Genomic DNA, 27,734 nt, shown 5'->3' with positions numbered 1-27,734 from the left:
GACGGTTGCCCAGGTGGCCCACCCCTAAGGCCGGCCCTGTCTGGGTTAATGTTGCTGGCACAGCCCTATGTTTGGTTCATGTTCCCTCTTATGTGGCTCGCTCAGGCCCCAAGAACTCTCCCTCCCTTTGTCTCACACACCCCACAGATGTTTTCTTGGGAGCTGGTAGACTGATCCCTCCAATCCCTGATACTTTCTGGACCTGTGGGCAGGGTTGTCCTCCTGTCTCCTTCTAAGGGATTCTGGGTAGCTACTTCCGGCACCTTTCATCTCCTGGGATGGTAGATAATAGTAGTTATGTAGCATGACCATTGGCCATAAAAAGCAATTATTTCCAATCATCATTCAGGAAGAACAAATTTATTTGGGCATAAGCTTTCGTGGGCTATAACCCACTTCATCAGCTCCATGGCACATATGATGAAGTGGGTTATAACCCATGAAAGCTTATGCCCAAATAAATTTGTTAGTCTCTAAAGTGCCACAAGGACTCCTTGTTGTTTTTGCTGATACAGACTAACATGGCTACCCCTCTGAAACCATTCAGGAAGAATTAATCTGTCAGTTTAGGGGCAGACTATGTACATTAAAGTGATGTTAGGAGTTAAAGGTAAGGCTTAGAGGAAGATTCCCAAATATCTCAGTGAAGAGCACTAGCTAGGAAACTGATGGATTTTTTGTGTCTGAGATGCACTCAGGATCCACCTTTTCTCAACCATGGAACCTGAGATATGTTAGAGGATCTGAAAAGTACTCCCAACTTTCCTTGTTGGGTGTATCATTCACAGTGTACACCACTGATATCTGTCTTTGACCGCCCACTGGAGTACTTACCCTAAGAGTAGCTGTGGCAGTGTGCTGAACTCAAGTGTTTCTTCTTTACAAGGAAATTCTTCCAACAGGCTATGAAGGGGCTTAGTAAAGCTCTAATTGATCCTGGATTGAATGTTGCCCATTCTGGGCTTCACACAGATGCAATTTTGGGGAAATTTGTATTGTTGCAGGGAACTATATAATTAGTAGGGAGATTACACATTTGAGGGGAGAAGGGAGAAACATTTCTCTAGCAGCTTGATTTTGTCAGCTCTTTGAAGGTGCTCAAAGGTTTAGCATGTTTTAGCAATTCTTACAGAGATGGATTAGTGAGCAGAGAGCAGGAGAGGCGATAGTGAAAGATGCACACTAAATTCATTTATCGCATAGCTCATCATTTTATTATTGTGGCTTTTTATGTTATCACATGGATCTCACCTACAACACCAATGCTGACTCAGTATCCACCCTTTTTGGTATTCTAGTTCATAGACAGCAGTGAGCCCGTGTTGGTGAATGGAGCTATGCCTTTGAAGTGATGATTGTGGAAAAATGATAGAATTGAGGGATTTTTTTAAAAAAAAAAAAGGCAGGAGGAGGAGGAAGAAAATAGCATGGAAATAAATTTCTTTTTAAAAAGAGACTTCTTGTAAATGGGCCCCCCCGTAGTTCAGTGGCTGTTATCATATTCCATGGCTATAGAATTAGAGATGACTAGAGCTGATAATATTTGCATGAGGATGTATTAAAACTTGCTGCAGTATTGGCTTACTGTTGCCACAGAAACTAGCTCTGGAAAGCCGCAGAATCCCAGGGTACATGTGATGTTGGAAAACAGAGTCCTTGGCATTTTCAGTTTACCCCGTAAGCATCAAATAAAATGTAGTAATAATACAGCCATTCTTAGCTGTACAGAGTGACTTCTATGGGTCATACATATTTTGTGTTGTTGTATATAGGGAGAAATTTTGTCATGGGCCAGTGATAGCAATTCAATATATTAAAAAGTGCCATGACTTTGAAGGTCATTATTAAAGTTTTTGTGAAAAATATGTCCCCTTTTAAACATTTGAATTTTCCCAACAAGCTCTTCTCATCATCTTGTGACCCTGCAAGCCTAGATATCCGAGATCTCCGCTGCTGGGAAAGGGAAGAGGAAATTTCCAGTCTCCCATTTATGATTTGCATCCCAGTAGTTCCCAGAGGCCCCAGTCAGATTTGGAGCCCTATTGTGTTACAGCTGGAAAAACACATAAGGAAACATGGATTCCTGTTCTAAAGAGTCCAAATAGGAGGCTTGTTGCTCACCTGTGGCTCTGGAGGACCTGAGATATTGGTAGGATGTGATGCGTACATGTGTGTTGGGATAGTGTTTGTGGGCATCCTGGAAGAAATGAGTCTTTAGGAGGGACTTATGTAAGGAGAGGGTTGGGGCCTGGTGCAATGAGTGTGGGAAGTTGTACCATGCATATGGACCACCATGAAAGAAAGCTTTCATACAGGTGGGAGAAGGATGAGAAGGAGGTTTCAAGAATAGCAGCACTGATGGAGTAAAGAGGGCAAGGTGGCAAATGATGGAGCTGATCAGGGCCTTGAAGGTGAGGATGAGAAATCTAAACTTCATATAGTGGGTAAGAAGAAGCCCGTGAAGGGATTTGAAGAGAAAAATAACATGATGGGTAAAGAAGATCATTTTAGCAGCTGGATTTTGAGTGTAATGGAGTGACACAGGTATCAAGAGGACCATGGAGGGTGAGTACAATAATCTGGGCAGGAGATAACCAGGCCACGAATGTTTTCTTTCTACCAACTTGTGGAGTAATAGTCTCCAAGCGAGCTCATTCTCTCCATCTGGCTCTTCTGCATGGCTACAATCCAGACATGCCAAATGGGCCTGTATCTTCTGGTATACTGTTACACAATATCTAGCTATTGGGTCTGGAATTTACAGAGCAGCTGATTAAAAGCCTTAAATCAGTCTGGCTCTTGAAAACAGAGAATGCCATTGGCAGCTTCATTCTTAAGCATCTTGCTTAGTTGGCATCTTTAATTAACACAGTTAAGTACCTTACTGTATTAGCCCAGACATGGATGACAAAAGTAACAGACAAAGAGAAAGATTTTGACTGATGGGAAATCTTATCTAAGACACCTTAGGCAGGGGCAACCAGAGTGGTTAAAATCTATTGAAACAGTACAGCAAGAAACATACTTGTCATTGCAGAGAAATTCAGTTTAGTGAGCACTGCTTCCTGTGATGGAAAAGTTTCTCTCCAAAAGCCATTTTCTGTGGATTATGATGCATTTTCCCTTTATTTCTGCAAGCTGTTGAATGCCTCCTAGGAGGTGCTGAGTGCCCTCAAGTCCCACTGAAGTTGATTGGATGGGCAGGATTAGGTCCATGGCCATGAGAAGAGTATTTTTCAGTAATAATTTTTGGAGGTTATTTTCCCTATATTTTTGATATTTTTTTAGTATATTTTTGGTATATTTTGGCTCCAGATGAACCATGGAAGGTAGCTCGTTCATTTATGGATCAAGATCTAACACTTCAAATTAGGATGATGAATCAATCATCATTTAGGATTCCACACTACCCAGCCTTGTGAACCACATTGGAACCCTGCTGAATTGTAGATTTTGGCCCTTCTTCCCTAAGAAGCATAGCTATACTAGTTAATGATACATGGTGCACTGAAGACAAACATCTGATAATCAATGTTCTGGAAAATTGACACTTGTGTCCTCCACCGTGAAACTTTTGCTCAGTTTCACACAGAGCCAGATGGATTTATAAATTCCATTTTGATTAGTTTTTGGCTAATATTTACAGCTATGGAGTCTGTGTATTGAGGATGGAATCAATTCTTTAGAGTGGGATTTTCATTGGAGTCAAAGGCAGTTAGGCACCCAAATAATGAGATTTGGACACTTAAATTCCTTAGGATTTTTTTCAAACTTCTAGCCTTAAAATATACCTATCCAAATTCTCTGGTGGTGTTATCTTAATTGAAGCCAGCCCAGTATAGTGACCAGAAAATTTGGCCCAATATACTTACTTGGGAAATGAACCCACAAGACATAGTCAAAGATAACAATTAACTTCGTGGAAAATGAAAAATTAAATTAGTGCCTGGTTATTTATTTTGTCTTTTGAGGTGGATCAAGTATGCCCTAGCTGGCTTGGGATGTGCCTCTTTAGCAGGAAAAAAATAACAATGTAAGAGTCTCAGGACCTCAGCACCTGAAGGGGAAAAATATGTTCTCTTCTGCACTAACCAGTTTATGTATGATTATGTCATAAAAGAAAGGATAAGATCTCCAAGTGTGGATCTTTCTTAAATTGGATGTTAATGAGAAGCGGATAGTGTAAAACGGCAGTGATATATTCCAGCACATGGAATTGCTCAGAAAAGGTGAGTGTATGGAATGTGGTGCATGGAACAGACACAACCTATTAAGAAGAGTTGTGATAGTAAATCCACTACTTTCAACTGAGCTGAGTCTATTTAATTTTAGTGATACCATGGGAAAAAAAAGAGATGGAAGTTTGGGCTCTTCTGGTAAATTATGAGTCTTAAATCTCTAGCTCTTTCCTACTGATTGAAGAGATTGTATTAAACTACCAGATTTACCTGGGCATTCCTACCTCAACTTCCTAATCAGGTTTATGAATAAAATGTGGTCACCCATTTTGGATGCCTGTAAAAGGTTGTCTCTATTTATGTTCCTACATTCCTGTGAGCTATAGGTCTATGAAATACAGATAAAATAATGAGGCTTGATTGCAGGTTTACAAATCATACTTAGAGCACTAAGTCCAGGAGCATATAGAATCACTGGATTAGAGTGACTAGAAATCTGTACACAGTGATACAATTCAATATAATGAAATAAGCATTTAGTATAATAATAGAGCTGCGGCATTATTAAAAGGAGGAAAGAAATGTGGTCTGGAGATGTGCACTCAGAAGTGGCACCCTGAAGCTACTGAGTTCTAATAAAGCACCACAATATTGGTGGAAGTTATTTCATTTGTGAGGATTAATAAAGTAACTGTACTAATTAAAGATGGTCAATCATTTAAAATTAGAAAGTAGGATCTGAACATGGGAAATAAGAATGACCTAAGGCTAATAATAACTAATCAACAGTTCAAGTGAGACAACCCACCTGCTTCACTCTGCTTAGAAACATCAGCATGCTCACCTTTATCATTTTATACATTGAGACACTTCTTGAACTTCTCTGGGATAGTTTGGCATTTTGCAGTAGAGTGGTCTTCAGGATTCCTAGTACTTTATTGATTTACAACTATTCTCAGAGCTGGTACCTTCAAAGTCTTCTTGCACAGACTTTTCGAGTGGTTGAACTAGCACTTGCATTGGATATAATGTCACAAGCTGAAGGAAACTAGCAGAAGCAACATAGAGCAACAAAGGAAAGAAAGAAATCTCTATTTGAAGAGGCTAGGAAGAGGCACCAAATATTGACTGCTTTGTAAAAGGTAAGACGGATATACCTGTGGTACCAGCAGGCTATCCAGACTTAATGACTGCACAGTAGTCACTCTGAGAAGAGAAAGGGATTAATGACTAAAACCTGTTCATGTGAATAGTTGCACTGAAGTCAGTGGGACAGTCCATGTGAGTCAGCTGAATAGAATTTGGCCCTACGTCATTAGCATTCATTATAAAGTCCCTGGATGAAATCCTACTCCATTCGATGGTTTCAATGGAGCCAGGATTTCACCCCTTATTTCTGCTTTCTTAGGTTACTCACTAGTTTTATGATGTGAGTAACACATGTCACTACTTTTCCTCATAGTCTTTAGTCTTTCTCAATTTGTGAACTATACCCATTTGTGCAGCAACCTGCTATGGTCACTCATAGGGTACAAGTACAGTGTGATAAATTTAAGTTGACTGTGAGTCCATACAGTGTGCATCCATAAAGGCACAGGGGGGCTGCTTTCGTGTATATGGGGTAAAATTTCCAGCAGAGCCTAAGTGGCTTACAGACTACATCCCATTGATGTTTCAAGTGTCTAAATTACTTAGGTGGCTTTGAAAATTTTACCCATAGGCACAATTCAAAACACATTGAAGTGTATAGGAAGATTCCTATTGGCTTCAATTGGGCTTTGAATCAGGATCTAAAGTATATCAATAGGAAACAAAAGGAATCCACAAAGCCCACTTACCACTTATCACAACAGCTGGGTGAACACTACTAGAAAAACATTCAATGAATATTCCTTTGAATTTTTAACACCCGTATTAGTCACTTTTGGGGGATGAAAAGCTTCTTGCAAATGGGCTTAGTGGGAACATGGTATCTAAAACAGTGACTATGAAGTTAATATTCACAGAAAATGAATTCCAAATTTCCAGGTATGGGTGTTCACATTGAAATCCAGTGCTCATCCAATCAGAGAAGAGAAACATGCCATGTGATATATGTGTCTGCTGAAAATGGCTTGAATACTGAAAATGCACAAAGGACTGTGCACAAATATTGCACAGACCAATAATTATTCAGAAAGTCTAAACAATAATTCCGTGTGATAAAATCATGGTCTCATTGTGGACTGAAAAACAGGCAAAATTCATCCAAGAAATTATTCATTTTGTATTTGGCTTCATACATTGAACACATAATTCTTGTTCTAAAAGTGCAAGGTGCAAATTTGGAGTAACTCCAGTAAAGTCACTTACTGCATCATATGTCAACTGGAACTTCAGCAGCAATATACAATAAGTAACTGTCAGGTAGTTGAAGTTAATGGAGTTACTCTGGATTTGCACTGGTGTAACATTGAACCAGAGTGTAATACACTTCTTTCTCCTTTGTATTCTCATAAATCGGAGGTTGATTGCCCAGATCCATTTGTCACTGGTATAGCAAGAACATAAGGACCAGCATACATTATAAAAATCAAATTAATAATCTTTTGCCTGTGACAGGTCCATCATGTTTAGAATCTATTTCATTCAGATTTCCACGGTGATTAAACTTTTCATTCGATTGAATTCTCTTGTAAACTGTCAAGAATTTCATCAACATTAATAACCTCTCATTGCATAGGTGCAATAATTAAGGCTCTTGTTTTGAATGAATTGTTACAATAGTGGCACCCTTCAAAAAATGAGAAAAGCAATTTATTTTCCCAGCCTTTACTAAACTAGAAGCTAAATACCATTAAACTAAGAGTGCCAGAAATTCACCACTTATTATTGCTAGCTGTAATGTTAGATGCTTCTATTATAACAACACATAGTACAATTAATGTTTCCTTTTACAAAGCGCGGGGAATGTACACAGTCCTTTCCCATCCAAATTCAAAACTTGGCATTCAGAGTAAATTGATGATGTTTTATATTCAGTCCTTTATTCATGTGCAGAGCACAAAGAGGGCACCATGTATTAATACAGACAGAGCCGGCAAGTCTTTGGCTTTACTACCATTTTGCTGAAGAAATTTGAAGAATCTTGTTTTCTTTACTTAATCTAGTTTTCCTGGGGAATTTTAGTGCATTACTCTAAAAGACAAATTTTATGAATTCTAATAAAAATGTCTATATAAGCTCTCTGCAGGAAGTCTTAGAACTTATGAGGATCACCCCAAATTAATATTTTTCATCTGCAGGCAGATGTTTCCTGCAATATCAAGCAATTCATAACTCATGAAGAATGGCTGTAACCCTTAGACAATGATCTCAAACATAAATCAAATTTCAGGGGGTTATGTTATATCGACGCCTGTCAGTAATTTTGAGCATTTTATTTATTCTTCATGTTTTCATCTCTGCTTAGCCAGCACAAATCAGTCTAAGAGCACAAAGAGGGGAACCATTATATTAAACATATATTTTATGTTACTGTCCAAAATACTAGCTTGGTCAGCTAAGCATTATCTGAAATTTGCGTACTGAGTTTATTTTATTTCAAGTCAACGTACAATGACGTAGGTGTAATAAAACCCAATGAGAAACAAGACAGAAGAATCTATATCAGATTTAATCTTTTGGAAGATTAAGGGCTATGAATGAATACGCTGGCTCAGTATTTAATAAAAACAATGGATATTTTATGTAATCATTCACAAACAGTAAACTCCATTAAAAATGAGTTGAGGTGGAAAGTGTGTTTCAGTGGAGTCCAGCTGGCATTCAAAATCAATATATTACACTCTGTTATGAATGAGAATTGAAGGTACTCAGCTGCCCTTGGTAGGTGCTCAGCATGTTGTATGATTGGACCTTATGATTATTTGGACTCATGACACCAAAGAAAGACAGAGTCAGAGGACCCGGTTAGACCATGACTGTTCTCTGACTTGGTTAAAACGTGGTTAAGTGTACTTGTATAGATGGGGGCTAGCCATGTAGTAACCAGATCATACAACCATTGTCTAAGGCTTTAGCCTGATTATATGACCCATTTACAATGTGGTTAGTGTAGGCAGATCCTCTAAGTGCTCAAGGGCCCAATGTCTTGTCATAGAGGGCAACCACATTCTTTCAGTAACAGTCCTGAGTATATTGCTAGGTTTTCACTACACAGGTACCTTTCCCCTTTTTTTTTTTAAAAAAAAAAACATCCTTCACAAAATTGGAATGAAAGATATAGATTTTTCTAAGAGACATATGTAACATAGGGGAGACTCATTATATCAGTGCTCTTAAAACTGGAGAAAATATACTTGTTTACCAAGAACATCAGTATATATTTACAAAACACTACAGACTTAGCTGTGATAGTCTTATATCAATAGATTACCAATTTGCCTCTGAGTGGTAGCCCAGATAATATGAATTAATATTAATATCTGCTTAAGAAAATGTAGTATATATACAAGATTGGTTCAAATTGAAAAAATATTCTTTTCACAGGCTTGTTCCTTTGTCAATTATTTAAGTGGGGTTCAATATATTATACTGGTTAAAATTATAGTCTCAGTAGTCAGTATTCTGAGAAAGAGCTATCATAATTCTGTACAATGGGCAATGGACCGAGACTGTGTAAATAGGATATTACTCATGAAGTGTGGATCTCTAGGTAGTTTAGGAGGAGGTGAAAACTTCTAACTATCTTTTCCCTTCTTTAAAGCTCTTTGGCCAACAATGCCCCCTGGGTTTAAAGAGACTGATATTAGGAGAGAGTCATCAGCATTAAATGATTCTGTAAGCCCTCCATGTGTGGAACTCTTATCAACCTAAATGGGAAATCTATGCACTGAAGGCATTCGGAAATGGGTAGCAAGGATCATTCCGAGAGCAAGAGTCTGATCAGTTATACAGGTGTCAGTTTAGAACAACTCCATTGAAGTCACTACAAACTTACATCAGTGTGTCTGAGAGCAGAATTTACCACTAAGAGCTTAATAAATGAGTTCCAGGGGGATATATTACAGTCCTGTCTGGGCCAAATCTTGAAGTACACTCTCATTTTTACTTAGACTCTACGCAGCCAAGCTCCCAAAGGCAAACATACACACAACAGCTCATCTCTCTATCATGCTGCACTTGACAGTCCTTCACTTAACTGCTTTCATTAGATTTCACTGGATTTCTAATACTACTTCCATGAGCGAGGATGGGAATTGTCAACAAAGGGACTATTGAGCCATCTAGACTGTAGTGCACTTGACAGTCTGGCAAACAGCTGTTCCCAAGTGTATGCACATGTCTGGGGGTGTAACTTGCAGAGAGAAATTCTGAGCTCCCAGGATTCTGTTGCTGGAACAATACAAAACGCCATCTGAGGTCCATTGCAGGCAAAATTTGGGTTGGTGTCAGCACTCACTCCTAATTTCCACGAAGAAAAGATGAAAATGGCCAACTCCCAGATGGCTTCTAGACATATTGCTGCTTTTAATTTGTTTTCAAGAACAACTTTGACACATTTCATGAACTTCAGTAAAATTGCCAGGCAAATGCTAACATTTGTTAAATGGATTTTTTTAAAAGATATATTTATTGCTTCATCTGCAGCTGATGTAACAGAGAGGTTGGGGGTGGGGTGGTGGGAGGGGGATGGAAATGTCTAGTTGGAAAAGCTTCTCCAAAAGATTGCATTTTACTTTCACTGCAACATCAAAGGAGATACGTGGACTTCCCTCTACATTTGCTCTTTTATTATTTTTGTAATAAAGTATTTAACTTTATTTGTTAGCAGGAAGTTATGTTGCACTTATGGGGACTTTATAATTTAATGCCAGCAAATGGAGTTATGGATAGCAATGTTGATCTAGGATTTGGCAGGTAGGAAAATGTTGAGCCAACTAATCTAAGGTTAGTCTAGTGAGGTCTGGCACTGCATCATGTTGTTCAATCTTTTCATTATCAGAAATAAATCATAGGGATTGTGTACATAGCAACCAGCAACAGTGCATGGGGCTCCTGGTAAATCTGAAGGATTTGATATCTGTAATTTAATGTTAGTCATTTCTGCTACTGTTATTTGTAGGGTCCCATGAGAGCTTAGGGAAATCTGGCCTGATAAGCAAGCTGTCTTTTATTTACTTATATTGGTAAGTAGTGGGCTTTGGAAGAACATAATTATTGTTATACCCTTTAAAGTGAGGCAGGTGATGAAGGATAAGCAAGGACCAATCTCTATCAAGAAATGAGAAGAATATATCAGAAAAAAAGGAGAACAGAGCAATGAGGGTGAAAATAGAGTTTTCTACCTTTATTATGAAGTGGATTTTTTTGGTCATGGATACAGCTGAGTGAATAACACACAGAACATCGTTTATTGGATTGTTAACATTGTTATGTATTATTTCTATTACAGTAGTGCCGAAGGTGCTGCAAACATCTGCCAGATCTTCAGCCCCTGCAGAAGCTCCGTCACACCTCTGGCGTGATGAAAAAGGGGAATGAAAGGCAGGGCTGTTTTAGGGCAATCCAGGGCCCTAGACACATAACAACATGCCTCCACCTAGTGCTCTGCCTCCCACTTGGGGTACATCAGCACTCCCAGCAGCTGGGAGCAGACAGGCACACAGGTAGCTCTGCTCTGCTCTGCTCAGGTAGACAGACACACACTAGTATGACTCGAGTTAGTGAAAAGAACAGCAATGTTGCAAGGGTAGCATGGGTGGTAGATCATGCTACCTGCCTTGACTACAACCCTGTCTGGGCCCCCTTGGTATGTACTCAGGCAGCTAGCCCAAGCTGCTTCCCATGCTATCCCTGGCTAAAATGCTGCAGTGTAGACATACCATTAGATGTCTAGGTAGAGTAGGGTTGGGTGCCTGACTCTCCTCACAGGCAGGGGCAACAGCATGAGGCCCTTTTCTTTCTCCCCTGTCTCCCTCCCGCAGAATGCCAGAATGGCTGCAGGAAGCCCTCCTCCCCTCGGGACCTTCAGCAAGGGCCCCTACAGTAGATATCTGTTGCGGTATATCCACTTCAGAGATATGGGTGTGGGTGAATCCCACGGCACTCTTTACCTACCACAAAGTCCCTCTTCAGGGAGGTGTTTCTCCATCAGTTACACTTGAGCCACATTTTCAACCTTTTTGTTGCAATCAGGAGAAACTTACTTGGTTTTAAATGAAAGCGGAGACTTTGACATGATGATCTGACTAGCTAGAGGCACAGTCCTCCAGTATGAGTTTGAGGGGAACAGAAGTTGTTGGAAGCTAGTGTAGGAGGAAGAGGTACCAGAGAAGGAGAAGTCATTGTGGAATTTGAGGAAGAGGGGAAGGTAACAGAACAAAATGGAGTGGCTAGGGAAGGCAAGAGCGTCTGATGGCATACCATTGTGTATAGCAATTTGAAAAAGATGTATCAAAAAGGGGTCCTTCTGAGAAATTTGATTTAGACTGACAGTTAAACATTTGTAAAGACATGTAGATTTCAAGTGAATTCCATTCAGAACTCCCTTTAAAATAGCAGCCTCTGCTTAAAAACTTGCCTAATGTATGGGGACCTGTGATGGGGTGCTACTCACCACTGCAGCGCCTCCTGCTGGGTATCCAGGGTATTAGCACGGTGCCCTCTTCTGGTGGTGTCTCACCCGCTGTCATCTCTGTTTCTGGATCCACATCACTCCCATGACCATGGCGTCCTCTTTAGTGACACTGCCCTCCGGCTGTGCCACACTCTATGTCCCCCCACCTTCCGGGGGAACCTGCAGACTACTGTCCAGCCACTCCCTTCAGTGACAAACTGCAGTCCACGGTCTAGCCACTTCTCTCAGCCCTGCATGGACACAGTCCTTCCTTCCTGGGCTCCCAGCCAAGAACTGCCAGTACCCTGGACAGAGCAGTGCCATCAGCAGGAGTGGAGGGAGCATGAGACAGCTCCTGGCTGCCTGCTGGGGGTTGCAGACTGAGGCCCTGATGCAAAAGCAAAGAGGGTGCTGGAGCCATGTGGGAAGTGTTTAGACAGTGAACTGCAGTTTGCCACTGCAGGGAGTGGCTGGATAATAGACTGCAGGTTCCGTCGGAAAGGACGGGGAGCACAGAGTGAGGCACAGCCGGAGGGCAGTGTCACTGAAGAGGACGCTGCGGTCCTGGGAGTGACGTGGGTCCAGGAACAGAGGTGAGAGCAGGCGAGACACCATCAGAAGAGGGTGCAGTGCTAATTCCTGGGGCAGCCAGCAGGAGGCACTATAGTGGCGAGTCATGCCCTGTCACGTGGTGGAGAATATGGGCACATGGTCAGCCCTGATATAGGGGGAGGATAGAGGACTGATTGCCAATTTCAGAGATTTGAAAGACAATAAAGGTGGAGATAATGGAGTTGGGGTATGCAGCGGCCTTCTTTGCATAGGGTTCTTCCCAGCCTGGACTCCAAAGTCAGTGCCCCTGCTAAAAGGGGCCGACAAGCAGCAAGGGCGGCTTGAGACCCCGCTGATGCAGGTGCTCACAACCCAAAAGAGACAATGAGAGAACAGGAGTACCTGCAGGCCTATATGACCCGACTAGCAGAGCAGCAGCTGTACCTATTCAAGTCGCTACGAGGGGAGGTCCATAGAGGCCACAGAGAGTGAGAGAGGAAGCCAGGCACTGGGGCCAGAGGCTGGGCCAAGTGAATGTTATGCCTGTGGGCAACATGGACACTGGACGAGACAGAGCCCATATTGGGGTGGGGGATAGAAACCTATCCCAAAGACTGTGAAGGGGAGAAAGCCCAAGAGAATCCCTCCTGTGAGGAGAACATGGAGAAGATGGGTGTGATGGGCCTGTGGGCAACATGGACACTGGAAGAGAGAGTCCCCTAGTGAGGTAGGGGACAGAAGCCTCTCCCATAGACTGTGAAGGGGTGAGAGCCCAAGAGAGTCACTCCTGTGAGGAGAACAGGGAGGAGATGGGCATGTTGGACCTGTGTGAAACTGGGGCACCTGAGGAGGGAGTGCCCTCTTAGTTGCAGGGCCGAAGCTAGCCCAGGGGAAGGGGCTGAGCAAGGAAAGGACAATGGGAGGCCCATGGCCAAGGGGAGGCAAAGGGCTTGCCTCTGGTGCCATGAAGAGGGCCATATAAAAAGGCACTGCCTCCTTTGGAGAAGGTGGGATAAAAAAGGGATGCCTGAAAGCCGGGCTGGGTCAGAGACTGCCTAGAGGGATGGCGCAGTGATGACTGTGGACCGGGTGGGGAGCCATCTCCCACACCCAGCAGGAGGCGCCACAGTGGTGAGTCGCGCCCCCATCACAGGACCCCAGGAAATACCATGAATAAAGAAAATACCATTTTGCTTACTGAAAAAGGGGGAACGGGGAAATGAAAAAAAAAAGATATGCAGGGAAAAATGAGAAACCAAAACCCTACCAAAAGAACAATGTATTTATTTATTTTGCTTTTTAATTTTGTCAAAACCAAACAAACAAAATCCAGTTTTGATGAAAAATGTCCTATTTGAAAAAGGTTGACCAGCTCTACCAAATACTGAAATTACCTAACTGCAAATCTAAGTTATCTAAGACAACTGGCAAGTTTATAATGGCTACCACTCGCTAGGCTGTGTTTAGTTCAACTGTAGGACAGATTTTGAGACAAGTTAACTAAAATTTAAAAAAAAAGGAAAAGTTTCATCTTCATTCTTTTCCCTGTCAAGAACCCAGGTGTCTAGGTCATGTATGTCGAGAACACGTATGTATTCTGTCTGAGTTTACTGTCTCTTCTATTTGATACAGCAACTTGAAAGCTGCCTTTGTGGTTTTACAACTAGAAAGACAGGAAGCAGATAGAGATCTAATCTGAAGGTATTGTAGCCAGCGGGGAATAAGTACGTTCAAGGGTGGACTTAGCATCACAGCTTTCAGGTCACTGGGGCAAAGGACATCATAAAACTGCTCAGTTCCCAGGGGGAAGTTGTGGTCTCACTCGACTGAGCTAATCATCCACTCAGCAAGTGGTGAGGAAGCCTGCAGCAAATGTGAGGCCTGAGAAAGAGGAAATTAATCAAAGGAACAATATTTTTCTACCAAAAATATTACTAATTAGTTTAGTATCTTTTCAGCTCTAGCATTAAAAGCACTAACATGAACCAGGTAAATAGCTGAATCCCAATAATGGATCTAAACCTTAAAAAAAGCAAAAGATTTCAGATCAGATTTGAAATTGTTAGAGCATGGCAAAGGTGCAAATGTTTTGACATTAATGTGGCTCCATATGTGTGTAAAGGCCTACATTCACAGAGCCCAGTGGACTGTACTTCTTCCCACAGTGTCCTTCTAATCAGTTTTATGTCAGTAGCAGTTCAAAAAAAGGAACTTATCCCTTCTTATATTTTTTGACAAACACCATAGGTTGCTCAACTCATTACAGCATCTTTGATAAGCACCAAGGAGCAATGAAGATTCTTCTACATTGCTGGCATATGTCATTCCCTTGGGATGTGAAACTCACCCCTGTGCAGAGTGTCAGCACAAGGCGTTCTCATTACGAACCACTGGAGTCTCATTTAAGGACATATTTAGGGCTTATGTTGAATCTAAGCACTATATAGTCCTGGTCCTGGTCCTCTGCACAGTGATGAATTAGACCTCCACAGAACACAATTAGATCTAGTATGGTAGCACATCCCCAATTGAGTGTTAATGTGTGTTAACCCATATTATGTCTTTTTTAGCTTACTCACTTATAGTATGGTTGCTTTAAAAGAAGTTAAATCTTTATATAGCTGAGTTGTTCTCTTTACCTTGGTTCGTTTTTTTTTTAAAAAATGGAAATATGTACATAAGTGTGACTCTCCTTTCATTTACACTGATGTAAATCAGAATAACTGCTTTCAAGTCAATGGAGTTACCCTAGAGTAAAACTGAAGAGAGTTTGACCTTATAAGGTGAAATCCTGGTCCTATGGAATTCAGTAGCCAAACTCCCATTGACTTTAATGAGTCCAGGATTTCATCCATAATATAAGTAATATACGAATTTAAATAAAGTTAAGCAATAACAGTATGACTGATAAGGGTAATTAATTGCATTTGCTCTTGTATTTTCCATAGAACATTAATACAGAAGTGTAACATCCCATGGCTGAAGGATAATGGTAAATTACTGTAGACTTCATTCCTATGGAACTGCATACTTCATGCATATTAACATCATTAAAATGACTATCAAAAGAACCAGTATTCTCTTGCCCCTGGTTCCTGACTTAATGCCGCTGTTCTCCCAAAGGTATGAAGGAAGTGGAGAAGGAGATGGATGAAGGAAAAAAGAATGAAATATAATGTTTCTGAGAAATCTTATAATGAATAAAACAGATGACATGTGCTGATGCATGTGGTGTTTGACAGAGTGAGAGACAGGATATATCTGGGTGACCCTGAACAAAAGCATACATTAGGCATAATGTTGATAGATTTGAGCCCAAATTGGGTGGTGAAAAATCCATATATGCCTCACATGTGATTGAAGGGTTAAGAACAGTATCTGAATACGTTTGGGATCAGATTAAGGGGACTAGAGTAGACAACAGATGTTTCATGTTTCCTTAACATGTCTCTTTCCCAGGAAAACAAAGAGAACATAATCATCTCCAACTCTATCCTTTGCCTTTTCTACCATTTTACAAGTATAATAGCAATTATAGTTTTGATTATAAGAAGTTTTGTGGCATGAAGCACTTGTTTTCAGGTAGCAAAGAGTCTGCATGTAGTTATAGATGACATTTTATTTTATTTCCAGAACCTCAATTGCACAATGCAATTTACAAGCTTCCCTGTCCCTGCTGCTGTTTAGCTTCTTACAATAATACACATATTTGTTATAATTCTGCTCAACTGGTATATTTTATTGAAAGTGCAAAAGAAAATAAAGTAAAATAAGTGATATTTCTTCAGATGATTTGGAAATAGATTGGTTGCCTGTTCAAAAGTATAAATATGAAGGGAAATAATGGCAAAGTCTTGGAATTAATTTTTGTTGTTTAATAAGAGTTATATATGATTTGTCAGCTTGTTTCCTGATATTGGCTTATCTCTGGCTGTTTTGTGTCCTGATTCTAGAAAACATCCCTATTCAGGACAGAATTTACGCATATGCTTAAATACTGTGCTGAACAGGGACAAACTTAAATATTTGTTCCAGTGCTTCCCTGAATAAGTGCCTTAATTACTAGATTGAGCTATAGGGCCAGATGTGTAGCTGGTGTAAATCAGCATAGATACACTGAAGTCAATGGAGCTATGCCAATTTACAGCAGCTCAGAATCTGGACTACATACATAATATTAGTTTGGGTCCTGTCCTCTATACATTTTGAGGGACTTTGCATTGGAATAGGTAAGCATGCCTGGAAATAATATCAAAACCTCCTAAGATGTGTATATATTACATTGGTAACCTTACTGTGTGTGAAATCAATTTTTTAAATTACTAGCATTTTATATATATATATATATATATATATATATATATATATATATATATAATATATGTTCACTAATTTTTAAATGAAGCTTTACGTATGTGATGTATAACTACAGGATTCATGTACAAATTCATTTTCTTAAGCAATTACGCATTCTTGTTGGAAAGTTTAGTAGCACTAGCTAACATGAGCAAAGTCACAAATAATTGAGCCCCACGATAACATTTACTTTAAAACAGCCATTCAGTGCTGTTATAGCTCTGTTAGGCCTGGTCTACACTACGAATTTACGTCAGATTTAGCAGCATTAAATCGAATTAACCCAGCACCCGTCCAGCCAATGAGGCCATTTTTTTTCGACACAAAGGGCTCTTAGAACTGATTTCTGTACTCCTCCCCAACGAGGGGATCAGCGCTGAAATCAACATCGAAATTTCAAATTAGGGTTAGTGGGGACTCAATTTGAAGGTATTGGCCTCTGGGAGCTATCCCACAGTGCACCATTGTGACCACTCTGGACAGCAGTCTGAACTCGGATGCACTGGCCAGATGTACAGGAAAAGCCCTGGGAACTTTTGAATCTCATTTCCTGTTTGGCCAGGCCAGCTTATCAGCACAGGTGACCATACAGAGCTCATCAGCACAGGTGACCATGCAGTCCCAGAATCGAAAAAGAGCTCCAGCATGGACCGAACAGGAGGTACTGGATCTGATCACTATATGGGGAGAGGAATCCGTGCTATCAGAACTACATTCCAAAAGACGAAATGCCAAAACATTTCAAAAAATCTCCGAGGCCATGAGGAACAGAGGCTACAGCAGGGACGCAACACAGTGCCACGTGAAACTTAAGGAGCTCAGACAAGCGTACCAGAAAACCAAAGAATCAAATGGACGCTCCGGGACAGAGCCCCAGACATGCCGCTTCTACGCTGAGCTGCATGCAATTCTAGGGGGGGCTGCCACCACTACCCCACCCCTGTCCGTGGACTCTGATGATGGGGTACTCTCTGCCATGCCTGAGGATTTTGTGGATGAGGAAGATGAGGAGGAGGAGGACGAGCTTGAGGAGAGCACACAGCACACCGTTCTCCCTGACAGCCAGGATCTTTTTTTATTACCCTGACTGAAATACCATCCCAACCCAACCAAGCCGGAGAAGGGACCTCTGGTGAGTGTACCTTTTAAAATATAATACATGTTATAAAAGCAAGCATTTTTAATGATTAATTAGCCCTGAGGACTTGGGATGCATTCGTGGCCAGTACAGCTACTGGAAAAGTCTGTTAATGTGTCTGGGGATGGAGCGGAAATCCTCCAGGGACATCTTCATGAAGCTCTCCTGGAGGTACTCTAAAAGCCTTTGCAGAAGGTTTCTGGGGAGAGCAGCCTTATTCTGTCCCCCATGGTAGGACACTTTACCACGCCATGCTAGTAGCAAGTAATCTGGTATCATTGCATGACAAAGCCTGGCAGCGTATGGTCCCGGTATTTGCTGGCATTCAAGCAACATCCGTTCTTTATCTCTCTGTGTTATCCTCAGAAGAATGATATCATTCATGGTAACCTGATTGAAATAGGAGAATTTAATTAAGGGGACATTCAAAGGTGGCCATTCCTACTGGGCTGTTTGCCTGTGGCTGAAAAGAAATCCTCCACGCAGTTAGCCACATGGTGGGAGCAGGGTGGGCATTAGCACTGAGCTGTTCACGTTTGGCTAGCAGGGATCTTCCCTGATACCAGCCAGCGGTGGGGGGAGGGGTAAAGTGATCATCCCAGAAAATTGGATGGGGTGGGGTTAGTTCGGTTTCTGCTGCTGCACATTAACAGGAAAACCGCAGCACTAAATGGCCAACTCAACGTGCTTTGCTTGGTATGGGAGAGGAGGGCGCCGCTGTTATGAAGGTTGCAGAAGCCGAAAGACTATGGTTTACCATGGCCACCTGCAAGCTGAATTCTGTTGCCCGGCACTGCGTGTGTAATCTTTAAAAGCCGCAGGCACTCAATATAAGATACAAAATGTGACCTTGTACCAAAATCACGTGCTATGTAATGTGAATAGTGTTGTTCACCGTGAAAGAGTATAGCCATTGTTCTGTAAAATGTATCTTTTTAAATACTTCACTCCCTTTTTTTCCTCCAGCAGCTGCAAACGTTTCAAGCCTCACTCTTCCGTCCCAAAGGCTATCTCAGATAAGGCAGCAAAAAAACCGCATGTGCGATGAAATGTTCTCTGAGCTCATGCAGTCATCCGTCACTGACAGAGCTCAGCAGAATAGCGGAGTACAGGACAGTGGCCGATGACCGTCAGTAAACTGCACCAGTGACCCTTTAAACGACCAAATGCACACTCTACCACCATTCTGCACTTGCTCAGCCTATAGTTGAACAGCTCCTTACTACTGTCCAGGGCATTAAAGGGTAGGCTGGGTCCCCAAGGATAACTATAGGCATATCAACATCCCCAACAGTTATTTTCTGGTCTGGGAAGTAAATTCCTTCCTGCAGCTGTTTAAACAGACCAGAGCTCCTGAAGATGTGAGCGTCATGAACCTTTCCCGGCCATCCCACGTTGATGTTGGTGAAACGTCCCTTGTGATCCACCAGTGATTACAGCACCTTTGAGAAGTACCCCTTGTGGTTTATGTACTGGCTGCCCTGGTGGTCCTGTCCCAAGCTAGGGATATGCATTCCGTCTATCGCCCCACCACAGTTAGGGAACCGCATTGCAGCAAAGCCATCTGCTTTGACCTGCACATTTCCCAGAGTCACTACCTTTGATAGCAGCAGCTCAAAGATTGTGCTGGCTACTTACATCACAGTAACCCCCACAGTAGATTTGCCCACTCCAAATTGATTACCGACCGACCGGTAACTGCCTGGCATTGCAAGCTTCCACAGGGCTATTGCCACTCGCTTGTGAACTGTGAGGGCTGCTCTCATCTTGGTATTCTTGCACTTCAGGGCAGGGGAAAGCAAGTTACAAAGTTCCATGAAAGTGCCCTTATGCATGTGAAAGTTTCAGAGCCACAGGGAATCATCCCAAACCTGCAACACTATGCGGTCCCACCACTCTGTGCTTGTTTCCCGGGCCCAGAATCAGCGTTCCACGGTGTGAGCCTGCCCCAGTAACACCATGATCTCCAAATTGCCGGGGACCATGGTTTTAGAGAAATCTGTGTTCATGTCCTCATCACCGCACTGCCGTCGCCTCCTCGCCTGGTTTTTCAGGTGCTGGTTCTGCATAAGCTGCGCGATAATGAGTGAGGTGTTTACAATTGTCATAACTGCTGCGGTGAGCTGAACGGGCTCCATGCTTGCTGTGCTATGGCGTCTGCTCGGGCAATCCAGGGAAAAGGGCGCGAAATGATTGTCTGCCGTTGCTTTCTTGGAGGGAGGGAGGGTTGACTGACGACATTTACACATAACCACGCGCGACAAATTTTTGACCCCAGCAGGGATTGGGAGCTCAGCCCAGAATTCCAATGGGTAGCGGAGATTGCGGAATAGCTACCCACAGTGCACCTCTCGGTATGTTGACCCTTGCCACAGTACTGTGGACACACAACGCCGAATTAATGCACTTAGAGTGGACACATGCACTCGACTTTATACTATCTGTTCCCAAAAATCAACTTCTGTAAAATCAGAGTACTTTCATGGTGTAGACATGGCCTTAATAAATATGCAGATTTTTGTGTGGACACATTTGCCTCTCAGATGCTTCTCATCCTAGAATTATGCACCCATTGATTCATCCATCCATAATTCAGAGAAGTTCTTTTACAAATGGAGAAATAAAGGTGTTTTTTGAATCCAGAAACGTAGACTCTTAATAGGAAAATCTCCATTCCACGTAGCTTCTGTGTACAAATACAAGCAATAATTTAAAATATACTAAGTGCATATTTAGGACTAGGGCTTTATGTAGGGAAAGAAAAATAATGTTTTCTAATCAAGAAAGCCTACATAATTTAAGAAGTAATTGACCAACTAGTGTTGCGTGAGACTTCTTTAGCCCAATTACATAAGTCATTTATAAAGTAGGAATATAGCTAGAGTCATCATTTGTTGATAGGAACTATAAATAGTGACAGTTAAATGTTTGCTTGCTTCCATATCACCTCAGGCTCCTTTTTTTGTCAAATGTCATAAGATAAGAAAATTAGGTTCTGTCATCACGAAGTCACAATTCTGCCATACAGTCCTTGCATACAGACTCACTGAACTAAGTGAAATTCTCAGTGAGTTCAGGGATCTGTCCAAGTAGCTCCAATTGCAGGATTGGGGCCATAGAGATGAGACCTCACAGGAAAGACTAGGTGCAACCAAAAAAATTGCACATCTTCCATTTTCTGTCCTGTAGTGCTATTGTATACTGTTTAAAGGCAGGGCTGCAGTTCAATGAAAAGTGATACGAGCTGTCATAAATATAAAGGGAAGGGTAAACCCCTTTGAAATCCCTCCTGGCCAGGGGAAAGCTCCTCTCACCTGTAAAGGGTTAAGAAGCTAAAGGTAACCTCGCTGGCACCTGACCAAAATGACCAATGAGGAGACAAGATACTTTCAAAAGCTGGGAGGAGGGAGAGAAACAAAGGGTCTGTGTGTCTGTCTATATTCTGTCTTGGCCGGGGATAGACCAGGAATGGAGTCTTAGAACTTTTAGTAAGTAATCTAGCTAGGTACATGTTAGATTATGATTTCTTTAAATGGCTGAGAAAAGAATTGTGCTGAATAGAATAACTATTTCTGTCTGTGTATCTTTTTTGTAACTTAAGGTTTTGCCTAGAGGGGTTCTCTATGTTTTTGAATCTAATTACCCTGTAAGGTATCTACCATCCTGATTTTACAGGGGGGATTTCTTTATTTCTATTTACTTCTATTTTTATTAAAAGTCTTCTTGTAAGAAAACTGAATGCTTTTCCATTGTTCTCAGATCCAAGGGTTTGGGTCTGTGGTCACCTATGCAAATTGGTGAGACTTTTTATCCAACATTTCCCAGGAAAGGGGGGGTGCAAGTGTTGGGAGGATTGTTCATTGTTCTTAAGATCCAAGGGTCTGGGTCTGTAGTCACCTAGGCAAATTGGTGAGGCTTTTTACCAAACCTTGTCCAGGAAGAGGGGTGCAAGGTTTTGGGAAGTATTTTGGGGGGAAAGATGCATCCAAACAGCTCTTCCCCAGTAACCAGTATTAGTTTGCTGGTGGTAGCAGCCAATCCAAGGACAAAGGGTGGAATATTTTGTACCTTGGGGAAGTTTTGACCTAAGCTGGTAAAGATAAGCTTAGGAGGTTTTTCATGCAGGTCCCCACATCTGTACCCTAGAGTTCAGAGTGGGGGAGGAACCTTGACACGAGCCCAGTACATAAAAACACATTAGAGTGAAGTTTGTATAGCAGTTTATCTTATAGCAGCAGATTAAAAGCTCTGTATAATTTTTAATTACTGTTTAATTACTGTTAAGTGACGGCAAGACATTAGACTGAAAGCTGTGTCTTGCTTGTGCAGAAGCTTTTACTGTTCAAACTCTTTTCCTATACAGAGAAACTTTGCTTGTTTGAGCACTGTGTGCTCATTTATTAGCAGACTCTACCAGTGGACTGACTACTCCTCGGGGGGCAATGGTGATTTAGTTACTTCTGTGCAGAAAGAAAGCATCTGAATACAAAACCTGTGGTGATGATTCATCTTTGTGCCTTTCCAAAAGCTATTATGAGTAATTTCTCAAGAATATTCATGCAATTATAACAGGGTCCATAGCTAGGATGTCTTTTGATTTGAGCTGCCATGCTATTGTGAGAGATATGGCAATTTCCTGAAATATCTGTGGGAGACCTTACTGCATTAAATTTAAGTATCTTTGTGGGCCAGGATTGCATATAATTCAGGGACCACAGTCCTCCAGGAGCTAAGAACAGTAAGGGATGGTTAGGCAAATTCAGTCAGATTGTAACAACTCCAGAGTGACTGGAGGGACTTGTAAGTACTGGTTCAAATTGGGTTCTCCAGACACCAGCAGACAAATGGAGGACTTTTGGATAAATAGGCTGAGTTTAAACTGACTCAAGCCCTTCTTCCTGATCCAGCAAATGGACAGAACCTTCTGTCCAAGGTTCATAGATTCCAAGGCCACAAGGGACTAGTCATCTAGTCTGACTTCCTGTATAGCACAGGCCATCGAACTTCCCCCAAATAATTCCCAGAGCAGAGCTTTTAGAAAAACATCCAATCTTGATTTAAAAGTAGAGACTCCACCACAACCCTTGATAAATTGTTCCAATGGTTAATTACCCTAACTGTCAAAAATTTACACCTTATTTCCAGTCTGAATTTGTCTAGCTTCCACTTCTAGCCATTGGATCGTGTTATATCTTTCTCCGCTAGATTGAAGAGCTCGTTACTATGTATTTGTTCCCATGTAGATACTTATAGAATGTAATCAAGCCACCCCTTAACCTTCTCCTTGAGTCTCTCTCCCTAAGGCCTGTTTTTTAAACCTTTAATCCTTCTCATGGCTTTTCTCTGAACCCTCTGCAATTTATCAGCATCCTTCTTGAATTGTGGGACCTAGCATTCACAGGACACAGCATTCCAGCAGTGGTCGCACCAGTGCCAAAAAGAAAGGTAAAATAATCTCTCTATGCCAACTTGAAATTCCCCTGTTTAAGCATCTAAGGATCGCACTAGCCCTTTTGTCCACACTGTCACACTGGGACCTCATGCACAGCTGATTATCTACCATGACCCCCAAATCATTTTCAGAGTCACTGCTTCCCAGAATAAAGTCCCCCATCCTGTAAGTATGTTAGTTCCCAGATGTATACATTTACATGACAATGGATATTGTTTGCTTGTTTACCAAATGATCCAGATCCCTCTAAATCAGTGACCTGTCTTCTTCATTATTTATCTATCTTCAAACTTTATCAGTGATGATTTTATGTTTTCTTCCAGTTCACTGATAAAAATGTTAACTACTATAAGGTTAAAATCCTTGTGGAACCCCACTGGAAACACTGCACTTGATGACTACTCCCCATTTACAGTTACATTTTTGAGATTTGTTAGCAAATTTTTATTCCATTTAATGTGTGCCATGTTAATTTTATATCATTCTAGTTCGTTAATCAAAGTGTTGCCGGCACCCAGTGCCGAGAGGCTGAACAACAGCTTGAGTGGTTCGTTACCCGGTGTGCTACACCCAATAATCACAACGGGGTGGAGAAGCAGAAAAGTTTATTTGCAGCTGCAAAAAGGTACAGGGAGAATAAAATCTCAAATCCTGCACAACAGAGCAGGAAGTTACACAGGCTTTTATACATCCTTTTTCCCAGCATACTTATCCAATAGCAAGCTGCCCCAAGTATCCATATAGCCAGCCAATCCAGTTCCCAGCTAGTTCCCTGATTCTCTGTATCATTTGTTAAACTATACATAAAGCTGCTTTATTCAGCATTGTTCCTCCATCTCTCCCCTGTTTGGCCTTGCTTAGTTTCAGGCAGTCTGACTCTGCAACATACTGTTGCAGATTCTCAGCATAACTGCTGTGTGTGCCTCCAGGCGGGGGGGGCCAAGGACACTTGGGCCTAGCACGCAGAGCTGCTGCGAGTGCCTTCAGGCAGGAGGGGGGGGGCCAAGGACACCGGGGCCTAGTGCGAGGGGGCTTCATCGACACTCGTGGTCTTCCATCCCCTCGAGTTACCTAGTGGCCATGCCCCAGTGTTCCCAACAACTGTGTTGTGCAGTACAAAGTCAAACTCCTTACAGAAGTCTAAGTATATTACATCAGCACTATAACCTTTATCAACCAAATTTATAATCTCATTAAAAAAAGATATCAAGTTAGCTTGTGGTGACTCTTGTAAACTTATTAATATGCATAAACACATGTTGATTTGAGTTAATCACATTACCCTCCTTTAGTTCTTTATTAATTGAGTCCCTTATTAGCCACTCCATTATCTTGCTCAGGACTGATATCAGGCTGCCAGGTCTATAATTAGCTAGGTCATCCCATTTACCCTTTTCAGAATTGGCACAACATTAGCTTTCTTCCAGTCTTCTGGAACTTCCCTATTGTTCTGGGCCTCCTATCGTACTTCCTCTTTCTCCAATTCCTTGGTGGTAAGCTCCATTCTCCCTTGAATTTGGGGTACTGGTATTTCTTGGGGTACTGGCTGTCTAGGAACATCTCAGCTTCCCCGATTCTAAGTAGTATCTCTGCATACCCCTCCAATCCATGAATCTTTTCCTCCAGCACAGCCACTAACTTGGTGAGATGTGTGTTTGGCCATTCTGTGACTTCCACTTCATGCACAGGAAATTCCTTCTGGCTTCCGGCAGGAATGAAAACATGGCACATCCATTGCAGGTCAACACCACTGTTCCATCACTGGCCATCTTGATGTCACACTTTGTGCTGAAACTGGAAGGAAAGCCTCTTACACACCCCTTCTCTATTCCCTCTGAAACTCTCCTGTCAGCAGCTTCTGTTTGTGGCTCTCAAGTTTGCTTAGTTGGTGACTTTTTATCCCAAGCCTTCCATGATTAGCTCATCTTAGCTACACCCTCACCACCAGTGAGTGATTAACTACTCAGAGACTTCACACAGCTGGGCTGATCAAAGCTCTGAGGGTTAGAGCCTTGGAAACTTTTGCAAGGCACCTTCCTTTAGTAAGGCCCTGCTATGCAGCCCATACATAGAAAACAACAAAAGAAACAATCAACCAAACAACCCATAGAATGACGAAACACACCACTCACCAAGTCCTGCTACTTCTAAGCACAGTCTGCATCTATTCCCTCTGAAACCTTCCTGATAGCTGCCTCTCTTTGTGAGCGGAGTGGGGACAATCCTTGCAGAAGGATTGGAAGGACTGCCACCTGCTAGAGCCCCTTGTTGGAGTTGAGGTGATCTCTGGTAAGCTTATTAGCATGTGTGTGGGTTATTTTATTGTTTTTAATATGTTTTTTCTGTAATGCTTTCATCTTAAGAATAAATGCGCTTGCTTAGAAAGAGCTGTGTGGTGTCTTAACTGTGGGCAGTTATAGTGTTCATAGATTTCAAAGAGAAAACAAAGCACAGATGCTTTGCCCATTTAGGCAGTCTGTCTTGTTGGGAATAATAGCATAGGCAAAGAACTATGCAGCCTGGAAATACCTCAGTCAGGAGGAAGAGAGACACACATCTCTGCCCCAGAGAGGTGATGGCTGGGAGGCACAAATCCAGAAGCTGGTGCCCTTGCTGAGCCATGGAGAGGGAATACAGGTAAAGGTGCTGTGAACTGCAACCACTATGTGCTAGCTACATCTACAAAACATTATGCACAATGCAAAGTACTATTTTACTCTCCACATATTAATACAATAGTTTTTAAACTTTCCTTGTGAAATCTGACAGCTCTCAGCTTTCAGATGCTGGTTACACATAAACTTGTGTTGAAGAGTGAGGTCACTGGAAATGAAGGAGAGAAGAACAATAAAATGGAAGTGTTTTATAAATCTAATCCCCAAAGCCAAAGCTGAAACCAAATGATCTAAACAATGTTTTTTTTTGTTTTTTCTGAACATTCAAACCAGGTATTAGTGCCCATTTGCTGAAACTGAAACACAGCTGCATCCATCTATGAGGAATTGAAATCACAGACAAATAAAATAAACTAACCATTTGTCGCTGTAGTACAAGGTTAAGCGAAGTAATCTCATTGGAAAAATCACTTTGTACTCATCGTGGTAGCATGTGCTAACTTAATTCTAAAAACCTTATTTATCTTTCTTTGTCCAAGAGGCATGAACACTGTCCATGCCTACTGCCTTTGTTTGCCAGTGCATATCCCTCTGAGCACAATGTATTTTGCTCAGGTCTTTACTTCGATCTGAATACTAATTCAGCCACAAGATAAAAGGCCTAAGTTTCCTTTAGAACAACTGTGGTAACATTTAAAATGTAATTGGTTTTGGAAACTGACAACAAATTATCCAAAAGCAAAAAGCATGTTGGGCATTTAGATAATGAAATGTCAATCAGTATAATAGTGTCACTAATTTAATACTTTTTGGCTTCTGAAATTATTTTACCTGCTTTTAAAATAGATGTAGCTTCATATGTGTGTGTGTGTGTATGTATACACACACTGTATGTATATACATATACCTAGATTCATTTTAAAAGCAGGTAAAATATTTTTCTTTGTGTGTGTTTGTTTATACACACACACATACACATATATGTAATCTTTTTCTATACACACACACACACATACACACACACACATTAGGACTATCTATCTTTGAAAAAAAATGTAAGCACTAGAAAACAACTGCATTTCTGCAGATAGACATGAGAGTTGTTCAGAAAGAACGGCATTGCCCTTGACATTGAACAGTGCTGGAAATCAAACTCCAAGCCATCAAGCACGGATTCAAAAAGAGCAACAGAAAGAGATTTTCCCATGAATATTTATGTGAAATCCTGTTCGACATAAGCAGAAATGATAAGGATGTGCCATTGATAATGATATCTTTTTAACAATTCAATTTGGGGATATGAAAACCCTGGCAATTTAATAAATTCAGAAAGCAGAACTTCATCCTCAGGCCCTGATCCTGCAATCACTTATGTGCATGAGTAGCTCCATTTAAGTCAATGGCACTACTCACATAAGTAAATTTATGCAGGTGCATAAATATTTGTGGGATCAAGTCCTAAATGTTCCATTTGTTTTATTACAGTGAGAATAGCATTGACTGTATTGTTAAGGTGGCAAAATTATTTCCACAAGGACATGACTTTGTGAAACAGTTACCATTTGTATTGAAATTTTCTGTGCATGGTGTCTGCCCAAAGATGATTCTTAAGTATTAGTTTATTTTTTGGAGGGGGGTGGATATTTGGTAATTTGAGCAAAATGATTCAATCTTTGTGCATGTGAGGAGGGTGAAAAAATACTTCCTCATTCTCAGAAAAAAAGTTGTGACTTTCTTTTGAACAGCACTTTTGCCAAAGCAACTTAGGTTTGAAAATAGCAGTTTGGCATAGAATAATCCTTATTGAGGAGCAGTGTATGGCCTTGTTCCAAAGGGAATTGGT

At 41.4% G+C, this 27,734-nt stretch overlaps 1 long non-coding RNA gene across 1 annotated transcript in view; it reads left to right on the top strand.

Moving 5' to 3' along the window:
* Positions 1-5,300: 5,300 nt before the first annotated feature.
* The window catches only part of LOC311522906, a 104,367-nt gene continuing 81,933 nt past the window's right edge, over positions 5,301-27,734 (top strand). Inside the window, exon 1 of the long non-coding RNA XR_014712211.1 lies at positions 5,301-5,320. This is a non-coding gene — a long non-coding RNA (uncharacterized lncRNA). The remainder of the gene's footprint in view (positions 5,321-27,734) is intronic.

This window comes from Lepidochelys olivacea (assembly GCF_965140295.1).
Source record: "Lepidochelys olivacea isolate rLepOli2 genome assembly, chromosome: 6".
Taxonomy (NCBI): Eukaryota; Metazoa; Chordata; order Testudines; family Cheloniidae; genus Lepidochelys; species Lepidochelys olivacea.
Note: the sequence above shows the minus strand (reverse complement) of the source record. Positions and strands in the feature narration are given on the sequence as shown.